The 7,440-nt window shown below is 35.3% G+C and overlaps 1 protein-coding gene across 1 annotated transcript in view; it reads right to left on the reverse strand.

The window, feature by feature from the left end:
- Positions 1-7,440, reverse strand: part of ELAVL2 (ELAV like RNA binding protein 2) — a 132,832-nt gene that overhangs the window by 48,505 nt on the left and 76,887 nt on the right. The window lies entirely within an intron of this gene.

The following is a 7,440-nucleotide window of genomic DNA, read 5'->3' on the forward strand; positions in this document are numbered from 1 at the left end:
AAACTACTTCATAAATCTCTAGAAACCTTTTTGAAATTTACTTCTTAATTTTAGTACCTAAAGACCTGTCAAGAAGTAATCATCTTTATTTGTTGTGTATTTTGGTAGAAAATGACCATAAGAACCATCTGAGTTGACCAAAGAGTGGGTATGTGTGGATGTTATGAGTGCTGTGCCATCAGCCACTGCTAGAGGTAAGAGCAAAGATAGAATTGTTATTCATTCTGAGCTGAATTAAAACTGCACAAAGTCCCAGTAAACATACTTGTGAAGGAAAAGTACTATTATTAATAATAATAAAAAATTAAACAAAAGAGCTTGAAATGCAAATATTTTGAAGTACAATGCAATTACTGTATAAAACCAATAAAAAAAAATTAGCATATGAATAAAAAATGGTTTTATAAAGATGATGTAAGAGACCAGTATAGTTCAAAATAAGTTTACCCAGTGGTTCTTTCAACTGAAAATGCAGTAATGCTGTTAGTCTTTAAAAAAAAATCAAGAGTTTTCTCTGCATAGAATCTCTAGAGAAATGTCCGCACTTCCATTTAATCCTACAGGAGGTCCTTTTCCTATATGGGTTTCCCACTTTTTTTTTTTAATTATGCCCATGTCCAACTGAATGGCAGATAATTAATTTCTGGTCTTAGCTCTGTGTATGTAGCTGTAGTCAGTTCTTGGTTTATCTAGCCTGAATATCATGTTGCAATATAAGAATTACCTAAAAATGAGAGCTTGTAAAAATAGTCGATAACTAGATATTAAAAAATTGTTTAATGAAACTTGCATAGGTGTTATGTGTATTGTTCTTTAATTAATATGATGTAAATACAGTAATTTAGATTCAGCTACACTAAAAATAGCCTCTAAATCAGGAATTAGTTTATAGATAGAGTCGACTGAATAAGCCTTTCACTGAGGAGCACCAAGAATTCAGAAAATTAATGCAAGAGATTAACCAGGCGGATTGAAATTATTGAAGAAAATGAATGACTGACTTGAATGTACAGTACTTTAGAAAGTACTATCTTTCTTAAATGAGAGCATTTTTGTCTTACTGGTTGCACATGATTTAAAAAGCGTGTATCTCGTTTGTTACTGTTGAGGTCTTGCCAAGATTTTCTCTCTGCAGAAGTGTATAAGATGTCCCAGTACAACTTTTACTCTCTGAGTTTAATCAGAAGTAGTGTCTAGTGCTATTGACAGCCAAACAGCAAAGTGCCAAGAACCTTGCAAATGCACGTGAGATCTTGACAGATATTGTTAGAATGAGAGCTCCGCATTGACCTTTGAATATAGAAGCTCGGCTGTGAAGGCAAAGAGCATGCAACAGCTGATTAGCTACTGTAGCTTTTTTGTTCCCCTCAGACCTCATAGAATCATAGAATTATTAAGGTTGGATAAGACCTCTAAAATTAAGTCCAACCATTGACCCATCCCCACTATCCACTATCCACATCCCTCAGTGTCACATCTACATGTCTCTTGACCAGGGGTGGTCACTCCAACATTCCTATGGGAAAATGTACAGTACCGAATGAGAAAAAATTTTACATTATTCTGTGCCATTTCTGCAAACCAACACAGTGTTCTCCATATCTCTACAGTTTCTGGCATTTTTAACTTTGAAGTAGACATCATTTTACACTTGGTTCCTCATTAGAAAAAACAAGCAGATACAGGGCTTTCACATCCTTTGGGTACAGTCTTATGTGTACAATTAAGTTGCTAGTTAAGTATTCCTTGTCCTTTTAAAATGATTTAAGCAGGTCATTCACTGGACCAGTGTTTCTTTACAAACCTCATGAAAGCTGAGCACCTTGTTTTAAATTTAATGTATCTAGGTCAAACCAGCAATCCAGTAGCTATCCAGTGTGCACCTAAGAGCCACCTCCACATGCAAGGACTTCACTAAGTATGCTACATAGGGCATGTGTTAAAACTTCTGACTTCATTAATTGGTTCTGTATGTGGTGATTTGCAGTTTATCTGGAGGTGATTTTTCCTCAGGAAAAGCTGATTACATTGCAACTCATTAACAAGAATTCCTTTGTTACCAAACGTTTAGCTTAAGCACAGTTGAATCTCTTCCTGTGACCTAATTCTACTGCTTTCAGAGCTGTAAGGTTTCTCATTCTTACTTCAGTACCTATGTTACATATGATCAGCTGCAGAATAAGATAGGTTCACAGTCTAATTTTAGATTGGAAGATGTAGGTTTTCTTCTGTGAGAAATAAATCCAGAAATAGCTTCCTAGATCATATGAAGTTGGAAGCTTATGGAAATGGTTCACATTTCAATTCTAACTGTTGAGAAGTGGGATCAGCAATCCTGAACATTTGTAACACTATTTTCACTCTTTGCCTTCATTGAAAGGCACATTTTCTCTTTCTGTGGCTTCATAAGATCTCCTACTCAGGAACTTTTCCATTGTTTGTATTGCCAAAAGCAGTATTTCTTTCTGGAACATCCTGTAGAATTGAAAGGGAATAAGAAAAAAATCAAACTAGAAAATTCCCCCAGGAATTTTGGAGATTTCTAGGTGAGCATTACTTCTTCTTGACATTAGTAGAAATGGATTCTATTCTGAGATAATGAATTTGTAGTGATATATCTACAAACCCCAGATGATACACTGATAGAATGAAAGATGCGTTTCAAATTTTTGACATCTTTATTTGGTCCTATCTGAGTTATTTTACATTCAGAAATAGATGGCAATTTGTGCCTGATTATCTGCATCACAACAGCTGGACTTACTCAGGCAATAACTCAGGGGTATATATTTAAACTAACTGGCTCACCTCAAAGCATATCATTATTTCACATTTGGGTTTTCAGCTTTGTGCATGTGTGCAACTTGCTAAATACTGAATGGATCAGTATTTAGTATCCAGAGATATGCTTCAGTGTCTTGGAGAGAGAGGTTCATACGAATACAGCCAAAATCCTTGAGAAATCATGCATAATTAAATCAGGGTCTGTGCTGAATATCCTAAGTTCCATGGGCTGCATGAGGTTTTGCCTATGATCAAGGCTATACATTCTCAAATCATTCTCCTTCTCAAGAGCTGTATGATCCGGCATTTGTATAAGATTACTGTTTATGCTTCACAATATCTTTTCTTTAATTTCTCTTGGCTTTTTATAGACTGACTTTTCGTACAGAAATGTACAGGTGGCAGCCAGGGCACAGTGGAAGCCAAGGACTGCTCCAGAGTGGCAGGGCAGGACATGGCAGACCAGACTGTCCCACTGCCCCAGCAGGGAGCAGGGCAGACCGCAGCAGTGGTCACCTCCCTGAGGATGGAGAGATGGGTCTGAGATTCTGGGCTAACCCAGGGCATTTAATTTGTCAGGTGAAAGAGGTGAAAGTTTCTGTGAATGTTAATTAACAGCTGCTGTGGAAGACAGTATGCTGGAGGTGTCAATGTCTTTTTTTGTTAAAAACATGCTTTCTCAACAGGTTCACCAAGGAAACGGCTCTGCCCAGAGGGGTGGGAAAATGCTGTCTGCTTTATGATTCTCACAAAAAGTGCTGAAAGTTTCTATTCAGCTGGCCTTCATGCAACACTGTCATCATAAGGGCTGAAGAATTTTTACTTGTTAATGACTAATGTTTTCACAAACTATGTCCTAAGAAAAATTAAAATTGTAAACACTATTTTAAATGTTTTATTATTAACGTTAGAGTAAAACATGTAATTTAAATAAAGAAATCTTCTTCTTACTAGATAATAATCCTAAATGACACATGAACAGTCAGTTCCCATCAAAGACAATGAATTATTCATGTGCTCAAAGCCCAACATCTGCAAGTGACCTACAGAACTCTTGTTCATAGAATCATAGAAAAGGATATGTAACTCTTGGCCATTTCAGAGATTCATAAAATAGATTTCTTTACTTATTCCCTTATTTTGTGGTAGCAAAGATGTCCTCAGTACTATATGGCAATTCTTTTGAAAGTTAGTAAATAAAGTAAAATGATTTGGTTAGTGAACAGATGCTAGTCCCCATGAATCCAATCATGTCCCTTCAGTGGAAGAAAAAGAAGTTTTATCTGAGGTTGCTGAAAATTTTCTAATGATAATATACTTCATGAAAAATTGTTTTTTACATCTAAGTTAAAAATGTTTGCTTTTGAAAAAAAACCTTGATTTCTCAAATAAATGTTTCTGTATCTTAAATAATTGCGTTAGAAACCTAAAAAAAAATTAATTCACTTATTTTCATGTGTTTTCTGTGAAAAGGAGTTGATTTATATTGTTTTTTGTTTTTTGTTTCTTTTTTTCCTTTATTTCCCTCTGCAAGATGGATTTCACACATGTATTACATCTTCCAAACAACAGTATGTGTAGAAAGCACCTGAAGTTGCAATTCCCTTCTTTTACCTTAAGTGGTAAAAGCATTATGGACAGTAACACAGATATCAGCAACTCCAGTTTTTAAAGGACAGGAGGGAATCAGAAAAATTACCATTATCTTATGTCTCTAAATCTCATTACTGTTTCCACGAGCTTTCAATTTTTAACTTCCACAGACACTTTACTCAAAAATGTCTTTTTAGAAAATTATTATAATTGAATTGTCCACAGAGAATGTCTGCTTTCAGACGTTGATGATTTCTCCTTATTCTTTGCTTATAAGTTAACTGTGATTTGTAAGGCTCATGAATCAGGAAACCCATTAAGAGAGCAATATAGACTTGGATAATTATGCCTAACATGGAGCCACAGTGATGGCAATGACAGCTGCCATATGTTCTGCTTATCTGGGCAACTTGAAAGCTAAAGGATGGTGTTGTAAGACAGAGAAGAAAGCAATACTGTTATGATTTCTGCTTGTAGGAGTGACGAAGAAAAATTATTGTTCATAAGCAGCCATGCAGATGTTCAAAATGCAACGTTTCAGTGGTCAGTGTTCTTAGCTGCCATTGTCTGACTGTTCTTTGAGATATAATTGGACTCTCTGCATGCAGTTCCTCCTCAAAGTAGGGAAGTAAGTTTGCCTGCAGATTAAAGAAAATCTATGTTTCAGAGGAGGTGGTGCTGTGTGATGAAGCAGAAAATTGTTGGAAGTAGAAAACTAAATCTTTAGATTGTTTGACGAGTAAAACATATAGTGACCAACAATTTTTTTGAGCCCAACTATTATGTTCAGTGTAATCCCCCAAACAGTGTATTGATCAGATTGGCCTTTCAGAAGTTATGGTTATATCCAAAGGAAAGAAAAACCATCAGGTACTAGGTACTTTTTTTTTTTCTTTTTTTTTTTTCCCAGTGTGGTTATTGAGCTGGCACCCTGCTGAAGTGAATAGGGCAGTGAAATCTGCCTGCTTGCTCATAAAGCCTTCTGTTATGTTAGAGTCACATCCAAGAATTTGGAGCTATGTATGCAGCTGAAAAGAGCATCAGTTCTGTGTACACACACTAATTTTGTGTATACGGGATCATGTGTATTGGCTTAAGAGGATTCAATCAATTCATTTCTCTCACGGCAGCTTTTGAAGGCAGATTGGCATTTGTAAAAAACTGTTGAGAACATAGGCTGGCCTACAGTTGCTAAAAGTGCTGAGATCATGAAAACAGAGCAGCACATCTCCCCTAGAAAAGAAGGCAAAATGTTCCCACCAGAAATTGTTCATTATTTCTTCAGTATCGTGAGCTGCAGACAGGAGAATGAAAAAATTATCTTTTACAGAGGAATTCAGAAAGGGAAGCTGAGTTTGGAAAGTTGTAAACATGTAAATCCTGTGAGACTGGCTTTTGCAGTCACCATGTGAATATGCACTGTGGGGTAAAGCAGCCATTACAAGCTATGTTAAATTACTCTTTTTGAAAAGGATTTCCTCCTGGTATGTTGAATGACTACATTATACTATTCAAAAACATAATTGGTCTAACGTGATTGGTAAAAAAACGGGTAAGAGTTGCATGGCCAATCTTTTTCCTGTCTGCCATTTAACACTATGTTCATAGCAAAGTTGTCTAACTGGATTATGAATTGTATTTATTTCTACTGATGAATCTCTTTTTGTAGTTTAACTTAGTACATTTTAAATGTTCAAATTTGTGCAAAAGCATGCTGAGGATTTTTTATATTTATTTAAGTTGAAAGAAACCTCTCAAGAAGTGAAAGTATATGGGTTGTGTGTGCCATTTTTTACGGATAGCCCTAGCATGGATGTAGTTATAATAGTAAAAATAAGTATTTCATTAGGTTACATGTTGTGGTAATTGAAATCTGATATAGGCTATACTGAGAGAAACAATTTTACATCCGTTTGTGATGTTTTTGTCTAATGTTTACTACTTTAACTGTGTTAGAGAAATGTGAATGTAAAATTTACACTCTGAGACTTTGTCCTAACAATATTTGCTAAGAGAAACAATGATAATCCATATGCATCCACATCTACTGTTTGATATAACATGAACTCATTCTTAGTTTTCTGCAGAAAAGAAGGAGCTAACTGAAGACAGTCTTATTAAGTGTAAAGTCCCTATTATGACTGCATGGTTTTCATCACAACAGTCTGTTCAGAATCCTCTTTACTGTTGAGATTTCAAGCAGCCAGGCATAGATAAAAAAAAAAAAAATTCTCCTCCAAGTTAGATAATTGAAATTTAGATTAATTAAAATGGGGGACAGAGTTTTGTTATACTGATGACCTAATGCTTTTTGTGACTAGGTCTAGGACCCTACGCCGGCACTGACTTTTTCTGTCTTTGTAATGTAGGAGTCAATGTTTAGAAAAACAAGCAGGATGTAAAATTAACTCTTTTATGAAAAAAGAGTTTGCTTATACTCCTAGGAACATAAGTTTAATTATGTTTAATTAAAAAGTTTTTTTAAAGTTTAATTAAAAAAATATTATTCTGTATACAACTCTATTTCCTTTATGAAACCCAAATGGTGTATAAAATTATCTTGACACATTTTCCTTCAAAATCTGGAAATCAACTGAATGAAGGGGCTCACTTATGTCTTTGATCACATCACTATGCTATAAACACACTGTTAAAAATAATGAAATATTGTAAATGTGGACAGACTTTACTTCAGGAAAATGTGGAGAGAGTCACAAGACTTCTCACCATATAGCTGCATGAAATTTCCCTTTCTAATTGGAAATAAAAAAAGTCATCACACACAAGAGTTCCTCTTATGTATGTCTTGTTTTGAATATATTTTCTATTGCATATCTTGGGAAACTTGTATGTATTTTAGGATTTTTAATCTTTAATGTGTAAAAGTCAAATCTTCAAGTAAACAACATTTTTTTGTAGTCCAGGTCAGGGACCCCCAGCACAAGAAGGATTCAGAGCTTTGGGAACAAGTCCAGAGGAGGCCATGAGGATGATCAGAGGGCTGGAGCACCTCTCTTATGAAGACAGACTGAGGCAGCTGGTCTTGTTCAGCTCGGAGAAGAG

Source organism: Meleagris gallopavo, chromosome Z (assembly GCF_000146605.3).
Source record: "Meleagris gallopavo isolate NT-WF06-2002-E0010 breed Aviagen turkey brand Nicholas breeding stock chromosome Z, Turkey_5.1, whole genome shotgun sequence".
Lineage (NCBI taxonomy): Eukaryota > Metazoa > Chordata > Aves > Galliformes > Phasianidae > Meleagris > Meleagris gallopavo.